Raw genomic sequence first — 27,924 nt, forward strand, 5'->3', positions numbered from 1 at the left:
CAAAAGAAAAAAGCAGCTATTTCCAAGACCTTGTTCTAAAAGAAGACCTTAATAGGATTGACCATCTGACCATCCATAGTTTGTATCATAGGTTCTATTTGCTGCCTGTAGCAACTTCAAACCTAATAGTGGTGAGATATTTAAAACTCAGTTGAATGCTAATTATTGGACACACATTTGCTCATACAATCCTTTGCTGTTTTTAATAAGTAAGTTATTCCAGTGCAGAGTAAAAGCTGTTGAAATGGTCTGAGGGTTTATCAATAGCAACCCAACCCTACAGATACTCATGTTAGAACCCTGCTTCTGATGACCACACCAACACAACCCACATTTCCTATATGATATGCTGGTCCTTCCAAAATAACTCAATTTTTTTTTTTTTTTTTTTTTTTTTTTTTTGCGGTATGCGGGCCTCTCACTGCTGCGGCCTCTCCCGCTGCGGAGCACAGGCTCCGGACGCGCAGGCCCAGCGGCCATGGCTCACGGGCCCAGCCGCTCCGCGGCATATGGGATCCTCCCAGACCGGGGCACGAACCCGTATCCCCTGCATCGGCAGGCGGACTCCCAACCACTGCGCCCCCAGGGAGGCCCCAATAACTCAATTTTATTTTAATAATTGCTCAATGTCTCTCTAGGAATGTTGCATAAATAACGTGACTAATATTTATCAGAGTTCAGTCTCACACTTAACTTGTGCTATGGGCTGGAAACTTAAAATTACATTTCTTAGATTCCTTTGCCAGCTGTTCACTGGTTAGCTTCTGCCAAAGTGAGGCACTTGTGCTAGACTGGAATTTAAAAAGAGAAGTCATTATTATTTCTGCTGTGGCTTCTGCATAGCAGGCTATTGGTGATGCTCTGGCAGTAGGGAAGGCTAGCACTTCAGACGGAGAAAGGACTCCAAGCTCTTGCACTATCGGTGCATGACCTCCTAGCCGCCTGCCTGTCTAACTTAGTGGCGTTTGCACTGCACTCCCTGCGGGCATGGCAGCCCACTTTAGAGATGGGCTTTGAGTAAAACTCATTTCTCTTTCACTCCCTGACCCTTCTAACACTTTTAGAAACAGTTCCTCTATTAAGTACTGTTTCAAATAACTAGGGTGGTTTTGGTTTCTCAGCCTGGATGGATACAATATGAGATATAGAGGAATTTGAAGACTTAAAAAGGTTATAGAATATAGATATTATTGGACTGTGCCCCACAGTCTCTCAATCCTTGTCATTGCCCAGCCACTAGACCAAAGAAAGAACCCAGAGTCAGCGACACAGACATCAGTGATTTATTGGATGGGGAAACTTACAAGTCAGAGGCAAAGGTCCTGGAGCAACAGCCCACCAGGTACAGCCTGCAGCAGGCAGGACTCAGAAGCAATATTGGCTACACAAGGGAGGAGGAGGCTATCAGTTATAGGGGGCATAGCATCAGAAGGGCTCCTTGGTTGCTAGGGTGACTTCTGGACAATGTGTTCCCACAGCTCTTTGGGTTAGCAAACTTTGCGAGGGCTGCTGTTTCCTGTTGATGACCAAACGTACTGGAGGGCTAGAAAAATCATTAGCTGGGTGTCTGGCTAATCATGCAGGTGGTTACTGATTAAACTTTCAACTTAGGAGGGGAAGGTGATCACGCCTTTAAGGTAAGGATGAGGCAAGACCAGGTTGGGCAGGCATTGTACAGAGAACAAGAGAGAAGCCATCTTATTGGACCTAATCATACGGATATGAAATCTGAATAAACTATGAAATATTGTGTTGTAGTTAAGAGCTTGGGCAAATAAGAGCTAAATAAATAGTAGTGGCTATTATTTATTCTGTTTACTGAACAATAGTAACATTGAAAAATTACTCTCAACTAGTATTAACTACGGGGATTTGTTAGCTTTAGGAGGAATAAAACTTGGAATGTCTAACTATATATGGGCTCTTCTGTTTCTTTCATTATCTAACTAATTGGATTAGGACAGCTCTGGTAATCTACCGCATAGTTTCTGCATATAGCCCTTACTGCTGTATTAGGAAACTAGGTTTCCCTTTGGCATGTAAAACTTTTGCAGGTTAGGATTTTAAGAACACCATCCTAAAATTAGCTCTTGAAAGAAAAATATTCTTGGAAATATATTTACCAAGAATACATGACTCAGGATAAATATTTCAGTGATGTTATTTTTGTAACCATATCAAAGCATACTCCTTGGAGAGCTTCAGACATCACCTTATTCACTGCCAGAGGGTCCATTAATTCTGAAGAGTTTTAACTTTTGCCAAAAATTAACATTTCCTAACTTTGTCTTTACCATTTGTAGATTACACCAGAAACCAAAAGATGCCATGATTACTGGGCAGGAGGTTGGGAGTGAGTGTGGAGTGAGCTGGGGAAGATTTTTTAACAAGAGGTTAAATAGAAGAATTACAACATGGAGCTTTATGTGAAATGAATGCCATAAAAGTGATAAAATGCATAGGTTTTTGCAAGTAAAAAGCTTACTTATTATTTGAAATTGTGTATTATTTTTTAAAGTATGTACTTCATATATACAGATCTATTTCAGATCCCTAGTGTTTGTAAGATAAGTACAGAAATATAATACTATACACATTACCCAAAGAACCATACACTTCAACCTAAAGTGTAAGAATTGTCCTACTGAGCAAATGATTCCTGGCAGATGAAATAATGTTATATGAGCTATTTTAAAAGTGGTTAGAGGTATCACAAAGCTTTTCAAGAAATATATACTTTAAAATCTAAAGTTAAAAAAGTGTGTGCTGTTCCTCTAAATAGAATGTCTAATACAGAAAATAGAAACAAGTTAATTTCAGTTCTCAAAATTTCATATAACAAGTCTGCTGGAAATTTTTGTAGAGTTTAGTGATAAAAGCTTGGCACAGGGATTGGGAATTTATATTCTAAAGATGTCTTGCATTCTTTCTTATGGACCAAACCAATTGTGGTGAGGGGAAAAAAAGAATCAGCCTTCTATTTTCTGGATGCGGATTTGAAACCTAAAACAAACTCTCATTAATGTTTAATTCTTAAATTTTAAATTGATAAAAATACACACAAGTAATGCTATAAAAATAAAACTTGATTGAACTATGAGAAATCTAAATTTATAGTCCCCAAACAGCTCATAACTGGGGGTAATATCTTAATCCATTCAGAGTCTTTATTCTGGATTATAGGAGACACAGGCAGTAAGAAACCTGTGTTAATAGGGTACCCCTACTCTTGTCATGAGCAAGTAAAATCTGCAGAAGTCTTTAAGGCCTTCTGGCTTAAAACATCTCTGGCCTTGTTCAACAGCAGAAAGAGACACTGGAAAATGGCCTTTTTCTCATGGGGAGGACTACCTCTCCCTTGGCTTTTCAACCATTGATGAAACCTAAATAATACACAGAACTCTAGCTAAAATGCATATGGGGAGTAGAAGCATATAAAAGGTGTGGGAATGAAGATACTGAATGGTCACACATAGCACATGTGTAGGACAAGAAGACTGTAAATATAAATCACAAGGAGTTGAAATATACACTCTAAATTCTCTGTCATTTTTCATAGTTGATTTGTTTGTTTGTCTGCTTTTTCAGCTAATAGGAGATTTGTTATGGAGTGCTTTTGGGGAAAACACCTGTAGGAGGTAAGGAAAGGGAGCAAGACTGGGCAACAGGAAATAGTCTTAAGGAAAGTATCAACTGACTTTACTGGGAATCTCAAAATGGGATAACCTTCAGAGCTGTCCCAAAAGTTGGGTCAGAAAGGCCACGTCTTTACGCATGTCAATTAAGCACTGCTTGTACTCTGCCTTAAGAAGGAAGAATGGCCTTGGGTGAGGCAGATCTCAGCTAAGGCAATCCTCAAAGGGGACTGCTAGGTGAGGGATGTCTGCTGGCAACATTTTCAACAGTTGAGGTAATAAGACCTTTAATTCTGAAGAGAGTCTGGTGATATAGCCAGCCTCCCCTACAGGCCACTCTCTGTGTGGCTCAGATCCATTTCTTCAAATAAAGTCTGAGACACCTCTTATGGGATTCTAATGGACCTGTCTTCCTGATGTCTTGAACTTCATTTCTGAGGGTTCTGGACCTCTGGTCACCATGGCTTTCTCAGTCTATTTACTGTAAAAATTGACAAAGGGAGCAAAGAGTGGCCCCCAAGTTGGTCACTTAAGCACTACTCATATTCTCAAATGCTCCTGCTGTGTTGTAGCAGCCCAAGTCTTCTTGCCTGCTAGTCCCTTGACACAAGGAGCTTAAGCACCCAGGTGGCAGTTATAATTATAGTTTAATGGGACTCTTGCCAAGTCCCTGACAGAAGTATTCCCTAGCAGAAGCATTTATTATTTTATTAGAAATTAAAAATATTTTTTGCAAGAATTTTCCAACCCAGAATCTTTTAAGAGTGAAGGGGAATAATAGTAGGCAAAATGTACTATATGTTTACTGCAATCACATATGACTCAGTGAAAACAATTGTGCAACTGTTGCTAGGGAAGAAAATCTTACTTAACATAATAACACACAGAGTTTTATTTTAATGGAGTGGTTGACTCTTTCTGTACTGTTTTATTGTTATGGATGATTATGAAGGACACATTAACATGGGGTAAAGATATCTTTCTTTTATGTGTATATGTACGTATATATTTTAGAACAACTATGCAAATGAACCTTTTGGTAGGTAGATGAGCATTCAGGATTTCTCAACTTTCACCATAATTAAAAAAAAAAACTTTAGAGAAAGATTAATGTCATTATCTCTAACTTGTAGAAGAGCAAAATAACAGAAATTATGAATTCATTATAAATAATCTAAGAAATTCCTGCTCTGTGCATGTGCTCTGAATGACTACTAAAAATAAGATATTTTTCATTGGTCAGAATATTTTTTTATATTGCTCATCCAAGATCAATAGGGCTAATGATTTGGAATATCCTGGAATGTTGAATGGGTCAAATTTTGTCTTTTGGACAATGAGGGAAAAAGGAAGAAAACTAAAAGACTACAATATTAAAAATTAGGTATGACTTGTTGACATTTATGTATTTATGAATGCTGTGTAACTATCCATGTTTATATGTAAAGAGAAATTGACTTTTTCTGAAAAGGTGGATGTACCTTGTTTTATTCACTGTAGACTGGGTATCTAGGAGAAACCAATGAGTAATATTTTCTGTGTATTCTCAAGGGTCAATTGCACTGAAATAAAATCTCTTACACTTTAAGGAGTAAAGGTTTAGAATATTTGACTACTGAGTTATCTTTATAATTTTCATATTTTCACTACATCTTTCCAGTGGATTTATTTTCATTCTTCCATTCTATTCAATTACCACATCAAGTTAACTATCCAGTTCTTTCAGTTTTTTTGTACAAATAAGAAAGCTTCCCCACAAAGTTTATTTAGAGTCATGGCTGCAGAATATTAGCAATTTGCCAGCATTTAGGTGCTAAATATGACTATTGCACTCTCCCAGCATTTCTTACAAATACTTTGTATGTAACTATAGAAAAATAATGTATTTGTGCAATTAGATATTCTATATTTTGCACCCTTAACTTTTGGGAATGAACATTCCTATAAAGCCAAAAAAAAAACAAAAAAACCTTGGAATTTTCTTAGCACGTGGAACTTTAAAAGTCTTGTTATTTACCCTTACAGATGGGTGAATTAAGTGATTGTAACTAAAAAGAAGTAACCCAACGCCACTTACAACTTGTTTTAGATTTCAAATTTTATCACAGAAAAGAGATATCATCTCTATTACTTTTAGGGGTTCTCTATTGTTCTAATTCTTTCCTGTTTTTTCTTATCCTTATTTTGATATAATTTTCTAAAACTTTTTCAATAAATTGGATCTCTAACTCTAGTATAGTTATAAGGAAATTTTCATTAAGGAGTCTCACTAGAAAATTCTCAGCATTTAAACAATTTTTCCTATTTAGAGTTCAGTCATTGAGTCTTAACAACAAAGTGTTTATAACAAGTAGCTTATGAAAAGCATTATAAAAAAAAATGTCTGTCATTCCTGTTAGGTGAGAATGCATGAGGTAGTTTCACATGAAAAAACTAAGGCAGAGTCAGAGGTATAAACAAGGCAGCATTTCTTCACAAGCTTAGATTACAAGTACTTATAGATGGAAAGATGCATCTGTTGGAGCAGTAGGTCTGGGATGCTCTTGAAAATTATGATTCATTGCTGTAACATGATGATTTGTGAATAAGAGAATCTATCCTGGGATGTTTGGATTCCACTAAATGTTTTAAAATCAACAGTAACAGTCTATTTCCATCATTGGTGATCTAATCACAGGAAATGACATCAATTGAATATTTACTATGGAATAATTCTTCCATGACTTGTATAATATATTTTCTTTTTCAAAGCAGCAGAAAACTTAGCTTTTCCATGCACTATGCATTATTTAGGTCTCGACTCAACCATCAGTAACTCAGAAAACGTTTACTAACCTTAGTGATCAATTCAACTATGTAAATGTTATGTTATTATAGCTTCATTGATATCCACTTCTTAATACTTACCACAGCTATAATTTTACATTTTATCAAATTATTTGATGGCTACACTCCTACTAGATTGTGAGCTACATGACAGGAATTTTGTTCTTTGGTTTTATTTTCTTTCTTTTTGGGGACAGTAAGACGGTGCTTTCATCATTCTACAACCAGTGACTAGTAGAATGCATGGCAAATAGAAGGCAAATAAAATGTATTTAGTACCTCAGGGAATGAATAATGAATAAGAGAAGAATTGAAAATCATTACTGATTTTAATGATCTAGGTAGTTGTCAGGTTAAAAAATGAAGAGAGGGCTTCCCTGGTGGCGCAGTGGTTGAGAGTCTGCCTGCCGATGCAGGGGATACGGGTTCGTGCCCCGGTCTGGGAAGATCCCACATGCCGTGGAGCGGCCAGGCCCGTGAGCCATGGCTGCTGAGCCTGCGCGTCCGGGGCCTGTGCTCCACTACGGGAGAGGCCACAACAGTGAGAGGCCCGCGTACCACAAAAAAAAAAAAAAAAAAAAAAAAAAATGAAGAGAACCAGGTCAAGATGGCCTTATGTAGGTTAATTTTAGCATCTCCTCTCAAAACAACAGAAAAAAATACCAGTGAAACATAAAGCATATAAACGATATTTTAAAAGGATTAACTGTGCTAAATAAAACCAATAACCAACAAAATGTTAAACACCTCTGTACACCAAAAATGGGGGAAAAAAAATAATGGGTGACCTGGGCAGATGCTTCACTGAAAGCTGAAAAATGATGGTTGTGGGTGGGATAATGGAGATCAAAAGCACCATACAGGTGACAAGGTCCAAAGCTAAGCGGGAAATTATGAAAATAGGGGAGTAATGGCCTGTGCATGACAAATAAAAAGATTTCAATCATCATATGAGATCAATAGCTTGGGCATAGATATTTTTAAAGCTTCCCAGGTGATTCTATTGTATAATCAAGGTTAAGAACTACTGACTAAGAAAAGTTATTTTCATATATAGACATACCTTGTTTATAATGTGCTTTGCAGACAGTGCATCGTTTATAAATTGAAGGTTTGGGCAACCTTCCACCAAACAAGACTATTGGCATCATTTTTCCAATAACATTTGCTCATTTTGCGTCTCTGTGTCATATTTTGGTAATTCTCACATTATTTCAAAGTTTATCATTATTATTATATTTGTTACGGTGATCTGTGATCAGTTATTTTTTTTATGTTTTACTTATTTTATTATTTATTTTTGGCTGTGTTGGGTCTTCATTGCTGCATGCAGGCTTTCTTCTAGTTGCTGCGAGTGGGGGCTACTCTTTGTTGCATTGCATGGGCTTCTCATTGATGTGGCTTCTCTTGTTGCGGAGCACAGGCTCTAGGTGCACGGGCTTCAGTAGCTGTGGCATGCAGGCTCAGTAGTTGTGGCTGGCAGGCGCTAGAGTACAGGCTCAGTAGTCGTGGTGCAAGGGCTTAGTTGCTCCATGGCATGTGGGATCTTCCTGGACCAGGGCTCGAACTCGTGTGCCCAGCATTGGCAGGCAGATTCTTAACCACTGTGCCACCAGGGAAGCCCTGATCAGTGATTTTTGATGTTACTATTGGAAAAAGATTATGACTTGCTGAAGGCTCAGGTAATGGTTAGAATTTTTTAGCAATAAAATATTTTAAAATTAAGGTATATGTATTTTTTTAGACATAATGCTTTTGCACACTTAATATACTAGAGTATAGTGTAAATGTAATTTTCATATGCACTGGAAAACCAAAAAATTTGTGTGACTAACTTTATTGCAGTGGTTTGAAACAGAACCCACAATATCTTTGAGGTTTTCCTGTGCTTAACAAAGTATGCACAATCTCTGTGAAATACCTGCTACAAATAGAAAAATGGACTCTACATGCTCATAATTCAGAGAATAGGAAATAGGGATGGCCATACAGTGAAATAATTGTGTAAAAATGTATTCCAGTTAAGTAGTATTCAGAGAAATGAAAATTAAAGCATTGTTGAAAATTATTCCATATTCAGATATTCATAAGTGTGAAAAAAAGAACCTTAAATGTTAGAGAGGATTTGGAGAGATAGAAACATTTATAGATTACTAATGTTAATGTGATAATAAAATGACTGAGGAACGCTCTGAGTTAGTACTAAAGGCTTGAATAGTTTTTTAATAAACTTTTGGCAAGAATATTTCATTGATAATGCTCTATATTTTATATTGGATCATAACAGAAAGCATTTGATTTTAGGTGGTACCATTATTAGTGGTTTTAGTTTTGATCACTTGGATGTGGTAGTGACAGCCAGATATTTTCTTTGGAAAGGATTTTCTGTTACATTAAAAAGTAATCTAAGAGGTAATGTGCAAATATTTGCTTCTGATCAGCCTTTCATCTCATGGTTTATCATTTATTAATGATATTTGTATGAATCAGTTATTTCATTGGGGTGGCAAAATTGTGATTTTTCTAATTCTGTCACTTTTTCTTTATTAGCTGGCATTATTACCTAATGATAAGACTTTGATCATCCACTATGGTGAACTCCAGTGCCTTATAAAAGTGCATGGTAAATGGTTAATTTTTTATTTTTAATTCCAATTTTGGAGTATTGTGTGTGGGCAGACTACACTTTTGAGAAGCTTCATGGTTTATAAAAAAGTGAAGAAAAGGATATAATTACTTTTTAAAATAGAAATATAACTTTTATTTATTTATTTTTAACATCTTTATTGGAGTATAATTGTTTTACAATGGTGTGTCAGTTTCTGCTTTATAACAAAGTGAATCAACTATACATATACATATATCCTCATATCTCCTCCCTCTTGTGTCTCCCTCCCAACCTCCCTATCCCACCCCTCTAAGCACCGAGATGATCTCCCTGTGCTATGCGGCTGCTTCCCACTAGCTATCTATTTTACATTAGGTAGTGTATATATGTCAATGTTACTGTCTCACATGATACCAGCTTACCCTTCCCTCTCCCTGTGTCCTCAAGTCCATTCTCTACGTCTGCATCTTTATTTCTGTCCTGCCCCTATGTTCTTCAGAACCATTTTTTTTTTTTTTAGATTCCATATATATATGTTAGCATACGGTATTTGTTTTTCTCTTTCTGACTTACTTCACTATGTATGACAGACTCTAGGTCCGTCCACCTCACTACAAATAACTCAATTTCATTTCTTTTTATGGCTGAATAATATCCCATTGTATATATGTGCCACATCTTCTTTATCCATTCATCTGTCGATGAACACTGAGGTTGCTTCCATGTCCTGGCTATTGTAAATAGAACTGCAATGAACATTGTGGTACATGACTCTTTTTGAATTATAGGTTTCTCAGGGTACATGCCCAGTAGTGGGATTTCTGGGTCATATAGTAGTTATATTTTTAGTTTTTTAAGGAACCTCCATACTGTTCTCCATAGTGGCTCTATCAATTTACATTCCCACCAACAGTGCAAGAGGGTTCCCTTTTCTCCACACCCTCTCCAGCATTTATTGTTTCTAGATTTTTTTGATGATGGCCATTCTGACTGGTGTGACGTGATACCTCATTGTAGTTTTGATTTGCATTTCTCTAGTGATTAGTGATGAACATCCTTTCATGTGTTTGTTGGCAATCTGTATATCTTCTTTGGAGAAATGTCTGTTTAGGTCTTCTGCCCATTTTTGGATTGGGTTGTTTGTTTTTTTGATATTGAGCTTCTTGTATATTTTGGAGATTAATCCTTTGTCAATTGCTTCATTTGCAAATATTTTCTCCCATTCTGAGGGTTGTCTTTTCATCTTGTTTATGCTTTCCTTTGCCGTGCAAAAGCTTTTAAGTTTCATTAGGTCCCATTTGTTTATTTTTGTTTTTATTTCCATTTGTCTAGGATGTGGGTCAAAAAGGATCTTGCTGTGATTAATGTCATAGAGTGTTTTGCCTATGTTTTCCTCTAAGAGTTTTATAGTGTCTGGCCTTACATTTAGGTCTTTAATCCATTTTGAGTTTTTTTTTTTGCATGGTGTTAGGGAGTGTTCTAATTTCATTCTTTTATATGTAGCTGTCCAGTTTTCCCAGTGCCACTTATTGAAGAGGCTGTCTTTTCTCGACTGTATATTCTTGCCTCCTTTATCAAAGATAAGGTGACCATATTAGTGTGGGTTTATCTCTGGGCTTTCTATCCTCTTCCATTGATCTATATTTCTGTTTTTGTGCCAGTACCATACTGTCTTGATTACTGTAGCTTTGTAGTATAGTCTGAAGTCCAGAAGACTGATTCCTCGAAATATAACTTTTAAAAGAATACCTTCATATCCTATGAATACACAATAAATGTCCCACGTGTTTAACTTACATAGTGAAAACGTTATATCTTGTATACCAAATGAATTTTGCTAGTCACTTAGCTATGTTAGATTGTAATACACTAAAATTTTGACTCCAGTAATTAATTTCATAGTTTTTCCATTTGTATTGCTCAAGTAAAGTAGCACATGGAACAAAATTCAATGATAGTGTTCAACAAAATCTCTTTAGGTATGTTGCTTATTTCAGGAGCTTCTTTTAATAAGCAATTTCAGAATCAAGATTAGATTCTTATCAGTTATCCTGTAATTTCCTTTTTCAAACAACATTGTAGTTTGAGTTAATTATTTCTGAAACCTTGGACTTTATTAGAAGTTGTTTTCTAAAAACAAATGTAAATGAATGTATTAATTATTGCTCTTACTTTTATTGCATTAACTCAGAGTAGGTAAATTTACAGTGTTTATGATTCTGATTTTATCTTCATCATTACCTTCAAAATGTTTTCTACACTTTAACTCATCTTGCCACCCCACTGTCAAAATATGGTTTTCCATTATTCAGTGCATATGTGTGAGAAATGACCTGTTTTAAATAATTAGACATCTTATTTACCTTTCAGCAACCAATGTCTTAATAGTCTCTTTGGGGACTAACTGACTTCATTAAAATTTAAGCAAGAGCCTTTAAAAAAATTCTATAAAAGTAGCACTGATTAGTCAAAACAAGAAAAAGAAAATTAACCTTACTCTGTTAAACATTAGCATCGAGAAAATTGCTTAATAAAGCTACATTAAAATTTTAATTTAATAGTCAAAACATGGCAGCATTCCATGCACACTTCATTTACATTTTTATCTCTCAAACACATCATGGGAATTAAATAAAATTGATATGATGATAGTCTACTTTATCTGCAGTCAAATTTTAAAAAATAAAAAACACATTACTTTTCAATTTTAAAAAATTAGGTCTTTAAAGAAATCACAGTTCTTTTACCAGTTAAGGAAGCACAAGGACCCAGGTATAATGGATATATTTTCGAAAATTTTCCATTTTTTTCTATTTTATGAAATTTTATATGCAGGTTATTTCTATAATGAATTTAATTTGCCTAATCCATGTTTTTTGTATTTGATAATTAATTGATATTCAGAACTAGGTACAATTTTGTCATAGAGGAAATAAAGACCAAACAATCATAAGCTTAATTATAAATATGAATTTATAAATTAAATTTTATAGAAATCATTGCTAATTTTGCAAAAATTTTTCCAAATAATATTTGCAAAATGTACATTTCTTATTATTTTGCTATATATTTTGCAATTCTGTTGCAAGCACTCATCTTTCAATTCATATAACACAATGATCCGTATGGTGTCTGAACACAGAAACCAAATTGGGAGTTTCTAAACTTTTTACCCTTCCTCACAGTGTGAAAATGGCCTGAATTTTTCTCACAAAGAAATGTGATTGAGAGATATATTACCACTTTACTTCAAAATTCTAAATCTTGGGCTCTAAGAAAGACATAAGCAAAGTTAGTATTTTAGGTTAAAGAGAAGATGGAAAGGGCTTGAATATATATAGCACAGGTGTAAAGTAATACTTATGGCATATAACATAAATAATATGCTAATATTACATATTAAAATGTGCTTTCCACAATTCTATAATAGAATAGAAAGAGCTAAGATCTGGAAGTTATGAAAGCCAGAAAAAGTATGCTCCAAATCCTGCCATATTTCTCACTTGGGCAAATTTCTTAACTTTTTCCACTTTCTTTTCTGTAAAATGGGGCAGAAAGATACCTAATTTACAGAGCTTTTTAGGATGGTCTGAGATAATACTTGCAAATAAAAAATACTTGACATCTTTGTGCTAGGATAGCAATATGTACTTTCCATATACCAAATCTCCAAAATCCTTTATGGCAGATTGTATTATTATCCTAAATTTACAAAGGACGGGAGAGAAAAAGACCGAGGCTCTGTGAGAGTAAACACGTGGTCTGAAGTCACCCAGCTTGTGTAAACAAGGATCCAAATCCAACTTAGCTTGGCTTGCCACGTACTTCCTTTAATACACATCAGCTTCCACAGAGCTAGGTATACAGTAGGTGCTCAAGAAATGCCGACTCCTTTCCTCACTCTTTCCTAACGTTATATATCCTGAGGAAGTAAATTCATTTAGACTTTTGTTAGATGTGTTGTATTTGCTATGGAACTGAGATACAAACAGTGAGTGATATAAAACTTCACTATCAGTGTTAAAAAATAGGAACACAATTGTGGAAAACAGACAATATAAGGGCAATTTTTGCACTCACCCCAGTGCTTTATGATACACCTGGGACAAAAGTTTAGTGGGCAGTAAAGTTCTCTGACCAATGTTATTACCCACAGCACAATCTATGATCATTTTCTGTCTGTAGTTTGTCATTTGGGTTGAATGTACTACTAAAGAAAAAGACATATTGTCAAGCCAGGAGCATAAGTCGTTTGTTGGTCTTTCCAGCAGACATGGCAATATGTGCTGGGATCCCCACTTGGTTTCATCAACCCCTAACAGGAGTATTCTCTGTCACAGAAGTGATTTAAATTTCTGAACTAGTTAACTTTTTTGAGAAATCATGTACTTGGTTGTTTATTTTGATGAGTCTTATTTGTTATCCTTCATTTTCTTATGCTCACTTATTCCTTCTCATCTCAGAGTCTTTTAGCCTCTGTCACTGAGTGAGGATGATTTAAAAATACAGAACCCATGTCTCCCATCCATCGGTATTCTGTTTGGATCTTCAGTTTACTCACTCTTAACATGCGTGTGTCCTGAGGCTGTGCTTTCTTTAAACCAGAGTTAGAAACTCTCTGCCCCCTTTAAAACCTACACTTGAGAGAATGTGCATGAGAGTTATTAACAAGGATATTACTTTCCTACATTTCTGTAGCTCTTTGTAATGCAATTTAAAGCTTTCACATGCCTTTTATGCTCTTAACTATACCTTAAATTAGAACGGTAAGTAACATTATCCAAATTCACAAACTGAGAAATTTAGGAGTCAATTATTTGTAAGGATACCCAGCTGGTAATTAATAATCAATACTCAAACTTGAGTCAGGATTTCTAATCCACTCCTTTTTTCAGCAGATAACAAAAGAAAGAAATTATCATAGTTTCATGTCATTTATTCCTTAGCTGTTTTAAATAATGTTGAATAACTTAAATAATTTCTTGGCAGTTTCCTAAAAAAAACTGAGATAATATTTTTATATCTTACATTTTAAAGCAAAATAAAAGCACATGGTACTGTGTGAATGAACTGCCTGTCATCCCACTCCTAGGCTGAGCAAAATTTTCTATAAAAAGAAACTTCTCAGTGTAATTCCATTGAATCTGGAAACTACTGCGAATATGTTAAGCTTGGCATGAAACTAAAGTCAGCAGAACAATCAAAAATTGGTTGGAGACATCTGGTTTCAATCCTGACATGAAATGAGGTTAGAAGTCATCACTTCCTTCCTTACAACAAGAAAAAGCTGAACAGATTGAAAATCAGTAACTTTTCTTGGACCCATCAGAGAACTGTGGCTGTAAGGAAAATTGCCACCCTGAAATCTGGAGAGACAACTAAATCCATGGAGCTACAGGTTGAGATTTGCTTACCTGGAGCAGAAGTCTCTGGAGCCAGGTATCAACCATGCCTTCTATTTTATATATTCTGATGTCTTGACATCTGGGGTCTTGCTGACTCTGGAGGGACTCCCCCTCTCAAGGTTAGCTGATTCCTAGAGATGATGAGCCACCTGCCAGCAACTGTGCTTTTCAAATGCAAACCAACAAATTCAGAGCACACACACAACCACCTGCTTTCCTAGGCTCTTATATCTATTAAAGAAATTGAACTAGATATTAATATACAGTTGAACCTTGAACAACATGGGGGTTAGGGGTGCGACCCCCATGCAGTAAAAATTTACATATAACTTTACAGTCGATCCTTCATATCGATGGATCCACATCCAAGGTTCCATATCCTTGGATTCAACCAATTACAGATCATGTGGTACTGTAGTACATATTTATTGAAAAGATTCCCTGTATAAGTGGACCTGCACAGTTCAAACCCATGTTGTTGAAGGGTCAACTATATTCCAAAAAAGAAAGCAAGAGGCTCAGATTTTTTTACTGCTGAATTTTACCTTACATTTAAGGAATAAATGACATCAATTCTCTACAATTTCTTCCCATAAATAGAAGCAGAGGAAACCCATTCTAACTCATTTCATGTGGCCAGCATTACCCCAATACCAAAACCTGGTAAAGACATTACTAGAAAAGAAAACTACAGATCAGTATCTCTCATGAACATAGATGTAAAAATCTTCAAAATATTAGCAAATCAAATCCAATAATGTATAAATTATACACCATACACCACTACCAAGTAGGATTTTTTTCAGGTGTGCAAGGCTGATTAAATATTTGAAACTAATCAGCCAATATAATCTATTATATCAGCAGGTTAAAAAGGAAAATCATACAATCATATCAATCAAGGCAGAAAAATATTTGACAAAATCAAATAACCATTTATGATTTTTAAAAAGTCACAGCAAATTAGGAATAGAGGGGAATTTGCTTAAGTTGATAAAGAACACCTAGAAAAATTCCTATAGTCATTTTGATGGTGTGGATCCTTGATGTGTGAAACAAATGGCACTTTACTTCTGTGTTTTTCCTTTCAAAACCTATAACCTCAGACTAATTATGAGTAAAACATCAGACAAATCTCAGGTGAGGGACATTCTACAATCTCTCTGATCAATATTCCTCAAAATTGTCAAGGTCATTAAAAACACTAAAGTCTGAGAAACTTTTTTTGCTGTACACGGGCCTCTCACCATTGTGCCCCCCCCCCCCCCACCGTTGCGGAGCACAGGCTCCAGACGCACAGGCCCAGCGGCCACGGTCCACGGGCCCAGCTATGTTTACAAGACAGCTATGTTTACAAGTCTTTGTTGTAGACTGTGCCTTAGCTTGCTATTAAATGTATATAAACTTTGCTCTGTACTCAGATGTTCTCTTTACCTTTATTTTTCTGTGTTTCCTTGTTTGTCACTTGGGTAGAGAGGACTGAACAATTTGGAAAACTCTCTTAGTACTTGTTTCCTATTGAAAGCATGTCTTGTTTTATCAGAAAAATCATTTAATGATATAATTCCCATCCGTTCTCAAAAAGAAAGAACATTTTTTAAAAATAGTGATAAAGCACATTTTCAAAAATATTGAAATGAAATGTTTCTTTCTGTCACTTTCTTCCATATTATGCCTTGCCTACTCTAGCCCTTTTCAGCCATAGGCACTAAGGCTGTTAAGTGCCAGATTTAGTCCTGCCTTCTTTCTGAGCTAACCGTTATGTATTAGTTTTTTGGTCTGGACAAGGTGAAATGCAAGTTATTCATCCTTAGTCATAGCTAGACAACAAGTCAAGTCCTGTAGATTTGATTCTCACATGCACTGACTTCCTCCCCTTTCCAAACTGGCCCAGGTAACCCAAGTGCCATGATGTCTTCAGGCTTAGCCTGAAGTGGAAGTTATAATACTAATACAGTACAGAATATTCTGTCACAAATAATAATCCAATCCCAGTCTCCCATGAGGGTTATTCAATATTTGAAAACAGTCATCAAGTCACCCAGAAATGTCCTGATGAATATATACATTTTCTCCAGATGAAGTATATACACTTCTGGATCCTGCAACACCTTGATTATCCTTTCAGAAAGAGATCTTCCATTTGGATGTGGCCCCCAAAGACAGGACCATTATCTCAGTGCTAAACCCAATTACCACCATCCTCATCACATAGTTGATGCCCAGTAAATGAATCTTCGTCAGGTGATCTACTGAAACTTTTTTAGCACAGCGTGAGTGAGATCAAAACACTATTTGGAAAAGATGACTTTGGCAGTGGTGAGACGTGAATTGGAGTGAGGAAGACTAAAAATCAGAGGTGTGGTTGGAAGGTTAAGTGCGTGAACCAGGAAGACTACAGAAGAAATGCCATCCAAGTGTCCATGGAGAAAGAATCAACAGAATTTAATAATCAGATGTGATAGAAATCCTTGCTACATAAAGTGTGAAGACTGAGCCAGCAATATTGGCATCTTGGAAGCTTGTTAGAAATGTAGACTCACAGGCCCCAGGGGAGACCCAGTGAATCAAAATCTGCATTTGAACAAATTCCCCAGGTGATTTGTATGCCCATTCAAGTTTGAAAAGCACTGGTCAAAGAGGAAGGAAGAATAAAAGATGACAGGCTTCATTCTTTTGTTTCCTAGTCAAAGGATGTATCAGTATTTTCTTCTTTTACAGATCTCTTTACAGATTCCTATGAAGTGACACTAGGCCAAGAACAGGTGAAACATATTGGTTGTCTCAAAGATCCAGAGAAACAAATGAAAATTTTTTTTGTGGAAAATAAAGCCCTGTTATCCACAGAAGGTATGTATACCTTTAGAAAACTCATAGTGAAACATGAAGAAATGAGGTTTGTTTTCTATTGCATTTTTGTGGCAAATGTTTCTTAATATCTTAGAGAATGCAAGGTCCATAAGTAACCTTAATTCTCAGGTACCCCAGTGAGGCCCTCAACTCAAGTTTATCTTCCCCATAGGAACTTACAAAAATCTTCTTTATATCTTTTATTTCTAATAGTCTTGTTCTTCAAGACCATTCCTGAAGCTAAATTCTAATCAGTTAATCCAGTAGATTATTTGTAGTGTGACAATAGGTTAATGGTAAGAGTACATAATATACATAATACTTATAATATGCCAGGCACTGTTCTAAGCACTTTATCTATACCAACTCATTAAATCTTCATAACAACACTATGATGTAAGTAGTATTAACATAGCCTTCTTCATTTTACAGGCGTCACACTTGGAGAGTCATTTCATTATGTGATTTCAAACTACCTCTCTGTGTTTGCTAATTTTTAGCTTACATAATTATGTTTCTAAATTGTTTTTTTGTAGGAACAAAAAAACCTAGACCCTTATGAATTGTCTGAATTGAGAATCCTCAGATGGTTTGAAAATAGCATTTTTGAATTAAGTGAAAACTCTTTTGGAATGTCTCATACCAAATACACACTTACCATCTTTCCTTTCAATTAACACTTTTCCATTAATTCTGTTCAGACAATTTTGTTGACAATTTTTTTATTATCCCAGAAAAAATAATTTTCTAAATGTTTCACTTCTGAAAGTTATTAAATCTTGGTCCCAAAATAAGAGATATAAAAAATTTCAGAACTTTTATAGTAGTGGTAGGATACCCATGAAACCAAGTTCCCCTAAAACTGAGTCCCCCTGCCAAGTTTATGACTGACCCCTCCCTATTCAAAGCTTTATTCTTTTGTGTTGTTCTCTTTCTTGTCCCCCTCTGACTTTAATCCTGTGCTAACTAAACAATAATCAACCAGAGTCAGATGTCTAAAATTGCTGTTGTCTATAACATCGTTAAGGTATAAACTCAGGTTGCTTCTCCAAAGCAGGATGAGCTTACACACCCCTGGGTCAGGGACAACAAGACTAGAGACTTGTAAGCCATAGACATTCTTTTTTTTTTTTTTTTTTTTTATTATTTATTTATCTTTGGCTGTGTTGGGCCTTTGTTGCGGTGCGCCGGCTTTCTCTAGTTGCAACGAGTGGGGGGCTACTCTTCGTTGTGGTGTACGGGTTTCTCATTGTGGTGGCTTCTCTTGCTGTGGAGCACAGGCTCTAAGCATGCAGGCTTCAGTAGTTGCAGCATGCAGGCTCAGTATTTGTGACACACGGGCTTAGTTGCTTCGCTGCATGTGGGATCTTCCCAGACCAGGGATCAAACCCATGTCCCCTGCATTGGCAGGCATATTCTTAACCACTGTGCCACCAGGGAAGTCCAACCATAGACATTCTGACTCCCAAAACTATTATCAAGAAATGTCATACAACCATGATTAACCTCAGCTTCTTTGTTCTTCCCTTTTAAAAGACCCCTAAGTCAAAGACCAAGTTGGGGTGGATCTGAAACTTGTCTCCCACTCCCTTGCTTGGTGTTCTGCAATAAACACTTCGTTACAAACACCCACTGTCAGAGTATGGCTTTCTGTGATGCTGGCACAGGAGTCCATTGCTCGGTTTCATCTAGATAGGCTACTTGTTTCTGCTTAGTCATTAACTACCTGCCTGCCCTCTGACTCATCACATGACCTCTATTGCTTCATCTGTAAAAGGAGAGTCTTGGACTAAGTGTAATTGTTTCCTTTGTCCTAATCCTGTGGATGGACAATTCAAGATAGAGCACCAACAACAACCCATCAGAGACCAGATTAGAGGCCCTACTGCTAAGCCACTTTATGATGTTGCAAAGATGCCTGTGGCTTTCTTGTTACTAAAAAGGAGGAAATAAAAGAGAACTCTGCCAGCAGTCTACTCATCATGAATCTATGCAATGGTGACAGTTAATCTCCTCTTCCTATTAATAGATGCAGATGCCTAGGGGCTTAACATTTTCCTACTAGCTTAATAAGGAGAAAAATATTGAAGGGGAGGCAGACAGAGATGCCTAATTGCATAGCCAGCAGCTATTGCAGCGCTGCTCAAAGGGACAGACTCAAAAAGAAGAGAAAAAGGAAAAAGAGGCAAAATGGTAATTCAACATTGCCCACGCCAGCAACTTGCCCAAAGGAAATTAAAAGCAAGTCATTCTGATCTGTTTTGGTGCATCTCTAGGAACACATTCAATTAAAAACCCAGATGAACTTTCAGTTACCATCATGACTGCCCAGCTATATAAAACAAAGCTAAAGCTATATCGATCTCCCTGAATAGGCCATGGAATACTTATTTCAAGAATACAAAAGAAAAAAAAAAAGCTAAGTCCCCCTGGTTTTGCAAAATCATTGTGTTTTTCCAGTTCAGGAAGTTAACAGGTCTCATTATGCTCATATGTTTCATGGACATTTGATCACAGGAAGCTTGTGATAGGGAAAGGGTCATATATGTTTGTAAAGTGGAAAAACATTTCATATATATGTGAATTATTGCATTTTTTCTAGTTAAATAGACACATCTAAATTACAACACCCTAAGAGTTACTTTGGGTTCTTCAAATAATTTGTTCCTGGAAGAGAAAAATAGTACCTTGAAAATAAAATGTAAATTGAGAAGAAATTAAGGGTTATATAAAATAGGCCAAATCTTGCACACTGAGTGAATTTATCTTTGAGGAGCTTTCTTTGAATGATGTTTATTAAGCTGCTATTCTGATATTACAAATAATGTCTTCATAAACCACATTGCAAAGAATCTAATTTGTACCTGGGAACTACTCAGTACTTTGAAATTGATCACTCTTGTTTGAGTGCTTACTATGAGCCAGGTCTTCTACTAGAGGCTGAGCATACAGGTATGAAAAGATCATTGCCTTAACCTGAGTACATTAATGAGGAATCGAGGCTGTTGCTTATAAATAACAAAACTTCTGGTTAACGTCTTGTATTTCCCCAAAGAGGGTAAGTGTGTTTGGATTCTGGGAAGCCCTGAGGTAACTAATGTCTGCTGTAATTCTAATGAAAGTTCATGTAATTTAGCACAAATATGAGATTTGCCTCTGACTGTTTGGAGAGTCTGCAGACAGAGCATGGAGACTGTTTGGAGAGTCTGCAGACAGAAACATGTCTCCCACATATTAGTTTTGTCAGTGTATTTGTTTGTTGTCTCCTTCAAAGGTGAATTCATTTTGACTGAGCCGCTGCTCCTAACAGGCAATAGGTTCACATATTGTTTTAGGATCTGCTTCATAAAGCAGCTGTATATTTTACTTACTGCTGATTCATATTTTATACTCATGAATTTAGTTATCTTCCATCAGCTTCAATTATTCCAATCTAAAGAAGGTATGGAGTTGCAATTCTATACCAGTACTATAAATTGGCTACTACATAAAATTAAGATGTGCTCAGCTACAAATAACAAAAACTCAACACAGCTATTTTTTAAAAGGAGAGATATTTATCTCAGAAATCCAAAATGTAGAGCAACTACTAGGTTGATTGAGAAGCTAAACATCAAGGATACAGTTTCTTTCAATCTTTTTGCACTGCCATTCTCATCATACTGAGTTGTCTTTTTAGACTGGCTACACTCATGGCCTCAAGAAGATTCTCAGTTCCAGACATCCAGAAAAACTGGTGGTTCTAGTATTCTGTTCCTTTATAAGAGTTGAGAAACTTTACTAGGTGCTTCCAGCCAGACTTCCTGTCACATCTCATTGGCCAGAATTGAAACACTTGCTCTGTCTAAGCCAATCGAGTATAATGGCAAAAGTGATGAGACCACCATGATTGGCTTAGACTTATCTTCCTCAAAAACACATGACCTTGTCTTCCTCAGAAACACAGAACCCTGAACAAAATCAGGGTTCTGTCTGCAAGGATGGAGGAGCATGAAGGAAGGTCTTACAGGTAAGCAACCAACAGTATTCACCACTGCAGCATTCCTGAAGGATGTTTCTTCTGGAGTATTTTGACATTTGTTAATTACATAGTATGGTCTCTGGGTAGATAACACTCCCTTAATACCTGCCTGAACCTTGGAGCTTCCAGTATCTATTGGTCACTCATTTGGAGAAAATGGAGAGGACCAGATATCAAGGTTGCTACCTATTGGAACATAGTCTCAGGAATTTGAACTGAACATTGGAAAATTTTAATATTGGTCCTTGCTCAATGCCTTTTTCAGTGCCATCCTTTTTGCTATTAGAATTTGTTGAATTCATGCTGTTCTGTGACTGCTCAGATATTTTTATTCCTCATCTAAGTATTTTCTCCAATTAGTAGATTTATTTTTCAAGCTTCTCTTTCATCAAAGTGTACCTGTCATATCTTCTGAACCATTTCTGATTAATCTAAGAAACTAAACTTTATCTTTGTATCCACAGGAACTAGTAGATTTTTTTTTAGAGGAATCTCTCAAGCAACAGAAATGTATTTGGATAAAGGTATGGAGGTTCTAAAGATTATTCCGAAGAGGACACTCGTTGGAAAAGAATCTTCTAGTCTGCTGCCTACTTGGCATTTGATATTTGACCATGCACTTGTTATACCACATCTCAAAATTAAACATTCCTACCTCCTTCTCTTTAAGCACCAGGTAAAACAATATGTTTAAAAAGGTGCTGTCATTGTGAGGTGCTGCCTCATCTGCCACTAAGGAATTCTTCTTGGGAGCTGGGCAAAAGGTACAATCTGAGAGCCCAGGACCATGATGAATGGTGCTCCAGGAAGCAGTAGTTTCAGTTTCAGTTTTCAACAGAAGCAAAGAGTGGATAATGGACAGATAATGGTGTCAAAAATCTCTGGGAAGCCAAGGAGTAACTACTTTACAAGCTATTAATGTTTGATGTCCAGCTACCTAAGAAAAAATCTCTTTAATTTCTATAATTGATGAGCAGCTATGGTATAGTGACACCAGTCAGAAAATAAATATTATAATGATTATGCCAGATGTCAACTCTTTATACAGAAACATAGCATTAAAACAACTAGAGATCACCAGCTCTGTATATATGTAGAGGCATAAGGAAATTCTGATGAATCTCACACTGGTGTAATAAATGTATGGCTTTACAATCTACATACAGAAAGTGGGTCTTCAATGTCCTGAGTATTTAAAATAACAAGAAAACTTTATTTGAAAGGTTTTGATGATAGAAGAGGGGAGTTAAAGACTTCCATTTCTTTAATCTTTTTTTCCTCCTTCAGTTTTTCCAGATTTCATATCTATCTTTCTTCTCTGAATGCCAAAAATAATTTATTTTAACTTAATAGGGTCTTGAAAAAATGATTTAAATTATTAAAATATAGCTCCTGCAGGTATAAAATGTTCATCCAGGCATTTTATTCTTCCCTATTTCAGAATGACTTTCTGCTCTTCTCCCTTCGTGGGCTTCTCCACTTGTCTGAACACAAGTGACATCTTTTATGTGTAAAGACTCAAGTGAAGTACCGTAAACCATTTCCTTTTTAATGTTTTCCATTAAGCATTGCCTCTCGCTGTCAAATAGAAACCCACATTATTCTCTTTTAGGCTTAAGTCTGATAAGTTGTTTTTTGCTTGGAGTACTTTTCTATTTTACTTTGCTTCTGCATTGCTTCTTACATCAGGCTTTTTTGCTCCATGACTCCATTAGCCCACAACACTTCTTTGTATTTTGGCCTTGTTATCCAGTGTAATAGGACATTCCAAAGCCCTAAGCATCTGAAAACATGACGATTTAATAACAGACAGTGTAGAGAGTCTAATAAAAATATGATTGTGAATTATAAAGTGTAAAATTTAACAAATGTAGTTTGAGAAGGAAACATTATAATGACCAAGAACTGACCAAGAACAAAATAAAAGTTTCATTTCTTTGTCAATCATAGGTAGAGTGTGATAGGACAAACACTAGCTTGGGAGTCAGAAAAGATCACTAACAACCTTTCTCATCTAATTTTTTTTTTCTAGAAAATAAAACACAATAATTTTTAATTCATTTAATGGCAACTGGTAATCATCAAATTAGCAATGGTTATCTTCAAAAGTTATTACACTAACAGTGCTGTCATTTCTCAAGGTTGATCGGATACCTAGAGTCACAGATATTTCCCACATAAGATGCATCATATAAATCAGACTTTGTTTATCACTAGCATTTATACAACCAGACCTAAGAAAAGAACTAAGTCTGGGGACACATGCATCATCTTAATATAGTGAATGTTTAGCCTGCCCTGAACCTCTATCATCTTATACAAGTCACTTTATCCTCCTGACCCTCTGTTTCCACATTTATAAATAATGGAATTTTGAGCTAGATGGTCACTACAATCCCTTTCAGGTCAAAACAATCTCTGATTGTTAATATAATAGATATCTCCTTTAGGTTATATTATTTTGTCTTACTATGTAGGAAATAAAATTTTGATGTTCTTCTTTCCTGAAAACAACTTCTAAAGCACAATTTTTAATTATAGTTCAGGAGAGTCTTATCAGAGGGTACAGATATTTTAGGCAGTTTTCCATAATGAATCAGAAAATTTCCCAGGAGAGTTTAGGGCACGGGCAGCTGCGTACAATGTTTATTAGAAATATTGATTACATCTTAAAGAAAGGAAATCTATTTGAAAGGATATTGCCCTATGTTTCCACTCCATTTTTCAGTCTTTAATTCTACAATTGCAGTCTGAGTCTTAATATAAGATTTTTCCTCCTCATACAGAAAATGTATTTGGTAACTGTCCATTTGCTACCCAATCTGGTTAATGCTGTAGAACAGGTTCATTGCCCATAATGTATCCCTTTCTATCCAAATCAATTTGTTTTTTTATTTTAAATAACAACCATTTCAATAAACAATTTGGATAGAAAGAGATATCATTAATTTTATTTGGTTCTAGGATTTTGGATATCAAGAGTTCAGACAGCAAGATTTGAATGTGAAGGATGTGGAAGTTACTATGTATACTTGGGGAAGCAGAATTACTTACTGAAAAGGGTATGAGAATTCAAGTAAGGAGAGTCAGTTTCACTCAAGTTGTTTTTTGGCCATTTACTATTTGGGTGACCTGGAACAAAAGAACAGACAAGATATATATGTTAGGATTCATGGTTGTAAGTAACAGAAAACAGCAACTCTAGCTAATTAAGTGAAATTTGATTTATTGCAAGGATCTGGGTAAGGCTTGGGGACTGAAAAGAATAGGCTGGAACTAATACCTGTTCTAAAGGGTTAGAAAGCAAGAAAAACAGAAACTGTTTCAAATCTGGGACAGCTGCAGGTATAAGACAAAGCAGCTACTGCCCCCTTGTCCCACTGGGATAAATCACCTCTAAATATTCTCCCACTCTTGCCTCAGTTGCTCAAGATTCAACGCCTTTGAAGGGAGACCAGGATTGTGACATACGTGGAGCCCAGGTGTTGTTGGCCAACATAAGGGAAGATGTGGCACCTTTGACAGCCACAATGTCAATTGTTCACTCCCTGCAAGATGACCAAAATGAGGCAGAAGTAATTCCTTAACAGAAAATTTAGGTGCTATGAGGAGGGAGGCAAGGATCCTCACAGACAAAAATTAATTAATTTTTAATTGACAGGATTGTCACTTAATTTTTAAGTGACAGGATTGGCCATCCAGGAAACCACAATTAAAGGATATGGTTTATTCATAACCATGTTAATCAGCTGGCAGAATTTTCTTGTTAGTCTTCTGATAAACCAGTCACAAAAATGACCAAAACCCTCTTTGGTATAAAAAGAGGCAAGGCTAACTTGTTAAAGGCTATTTGTTAAAATATTAGCCCTAGCTTGAAAAATGTAGAGGTTTAGTCATTATATTTTCTAAAATGTTTGTAATAATTTTAAAAATTATTCTGTAATTATCACTTTGATGTGAACTACTTGAATTCTTCTATTTTAAATATGAAAATAAAAGAGAATTAGCTTATGGTCTGAGATCTGGACTTCAGAATTTTTCAAATTTTTGACTACCTAAAATGAAAATGAAGCATTCATTATGCACAATCCTTATCATTGTGACAATTTTACTTGATGATAAATAATAAGGAAAAAGTCATTTTTTCCCATCAAACTGTAGTAGGCATATTGATATATAACTAGAGGAAATAGTAGTCAACTTCAATATTAATATATTTGATTTCCTTGTTATAAATGCAGATTTCTGATTTGTCACTTCCAGAGATTCTGATTTGTTAGATTAAAAAAAAACAACATTAGGACATTCTGGTGCAGAAACTCAAGCACCAAATTGGAGAACAGTGCCTATATCAGACATTTTTTTTTTGATTTTTTACAACTCCATTGGTAATTATAATTGGGTGGGTGACCCTTACCTGAGATGTAGTTCTCACTTCAGCCTCACTCTTGGCAAAAATCCACCTTGTTAACAAGGTTTTGACTGTAATAGCAGGTAGCATTCTCCTCAGGCATCTTTGCCTAAACAATGACAGCCAAGTACTTTAAGTGATGCTTCTTTGCACTACCCATGACCTGCGAAACTGCTATTACTGTCAGTGAAAAGATGGAGGAAATCAAGTGAACATAGAAAGGAGAAACCCCTTACTTTTAGCCACCAGCATTTTTTTATGATGAGATAATCTGTCAGTGGCTGTACTTGTTATCTCAGCATAAATGACAATGCACTGATTCACTCACATCAGATGTGCAAATTAGAGAAGGCCAAAAGCTAGCATCATTTTACACTCAAGTTTCGGAGGAGAGATATATTGACTCTATTTCTTACATGGCTAATTTTCTGAGACCACTTAATATTAACATTGTGTATGTTTTACTGTCATCCAGCTTTCTGCCTTGAGTTCTGCCAGCAGATTCAGTTCAGTTACCCTCCTCCTCAGGTGTCTCAGCCTTGCTATTGGAGCCATCACCTTTTTCCATAAAAAATAGACATGCACAAGTTTAATGATACACCAATACATGGCTTTTAAAAAGCCCTGTAGAAATGTATAAACTATTCTTTAAAAACACAAAAGAATAAAATGTCATATAACAAAACTAGTCAGTGATGTGATGCAATTAATGGTCTGTGCTAGAACTGCCATAGCAAGGCTTTTCATACTCTTATAGCCACCAGGCATTGAATAGATATTAATGCAATAGATATATTTCCTTCTTTACATATTATTATCTGTATAGTTGGAAGGTATAAGTCAAAATAAAGTGTTTTGGTAGAAAGGACATTCTAAATTCAAACAGACCTATGTTTGAATCTTGACCCCTTCTGTTGCTAGCAAGTTTACTTAGCCTGTATGAATTGAGGTTATACCTTATGGGATTTTTCTGAAACCGTGACACATTAATAATCTTAAAGTGACAAATTGAATCTCACTAAATCTGGGTCCCTTTTCTAGGTGTGTAGATGGGGAAAATGTACTATTTTGTGATGCTCTAATGCAGATATATTTATGGTGTAGACTCCCTGTAGACTGAAATCACATCAGCATAAAAAGACGTGATGGCAAAGACAGAGCCGTGATTTTGATGGCCTGGGGTTAACATAAATAAGATTAGTGGCTTTATTCTATATATAGTCCTATGCCCTTTGCATAATCATATTTTGTGATTTTTTAAAAAATTACATAGCTCCCAAAATTATTTTCACTCTAAAATTTATTTATACTTACTTTTCTGTAATGAGACTTTCAGCCACATACACAAAAATCCCAATGAAAATGATAATAAAAATAGAGTTAGAAAATCATAACTGAATAATACAGCAAATGGCCAATATGGTAAATGCAAAAAAAAAAAATAATTCAGGCCTCATGTTTGTTTCCAAGTTCCTTTTAGCCAGGGTAACATTTGTAAAACAAGTTACAGCATTTTATCATCATAGGATAGGATACATATCATTTCTTCAGTTGAAGTAAGAAAAATTTTCAGATGGGCCTTCAAAACAGACATCTGATGATAAAATGGGCAATATTATTGATAAATTCTTGACAAATATAGAAGGAAATTTTCTATGACTATTTCAGATCTTTAACGATCTTAAGATACGGTAAGTATTCATAATTCAGTGAAAGTTATCCAAAGAAGCCCTAAGAAAATGTGATCCACACATGCATTTTTCTAGTGGTCTAAATAATACTTATAGAAGTGGATAAAGAATGGAAAGCATTTTGCTTAAACAACTTCCCATGAATATTACTTCCATAAGTTGAGATTTTAAGACTGGGTGATTTGATGTGTGTTAGTAATATCAGTGTTCTCAGTGCTGACTGTTAGTAAAATCAGATTATGTAGAGATCAGCTGAGCATAAGACAAAACTGATAGGACATTAGGAAAGGCACAAAGTGCGTCCATGATTTTCTCTTCATTAATTATCTCCCTAATTTTGGAGTCCGAGAGACTCCAAAACTTATGTTTGGCGATGAAAATATTTATAAATTGCTTTTCTGTTCTCTTCTATCTTTTGACCTTATGTATGATTAAAGCATAATGTCCTTGATTGTCTCCTTTTCCAATTCCCTGAAC

General features: G+C 35.7%; 1 non-coding gene across 1 annotated transcript; it reads right to left on the reverse strand.

The window, feature by feature from the left end:
* Positions 1-23,550: 23,550 nt before the first annotated feature.
* On the reverse strand, positions 23,551-23,683 carry LOC132495518 (small nucleolar RNA SNORA72). Its single transcript, XR_009533253.1, has one exon. It is a non-coding gene; the product is annotated as a small nucleolar RNA SNORA72 (small nucleolar RNA).
* Positions 23,684-27,924: the final 4,241 nt, after the last annotated feature.

Source organism: Mesoplodon densirostris, chromosome 8, assembly GCF_025265405.1.
Source record: "Mesoplodon densirostris isolate mMesDen1 chromosome 8, mMesDen1 primary haplotype, whole genome shotgun sequence".
In the NCBI taxonomy this organism is placed as follows: domain Eukaryota; kingdom Metazoa; phylum Chordata; class Mammalia; order Artiodactyla; family Ziphiidae; genus Mesoplodon; species Mesoplodon densirostris.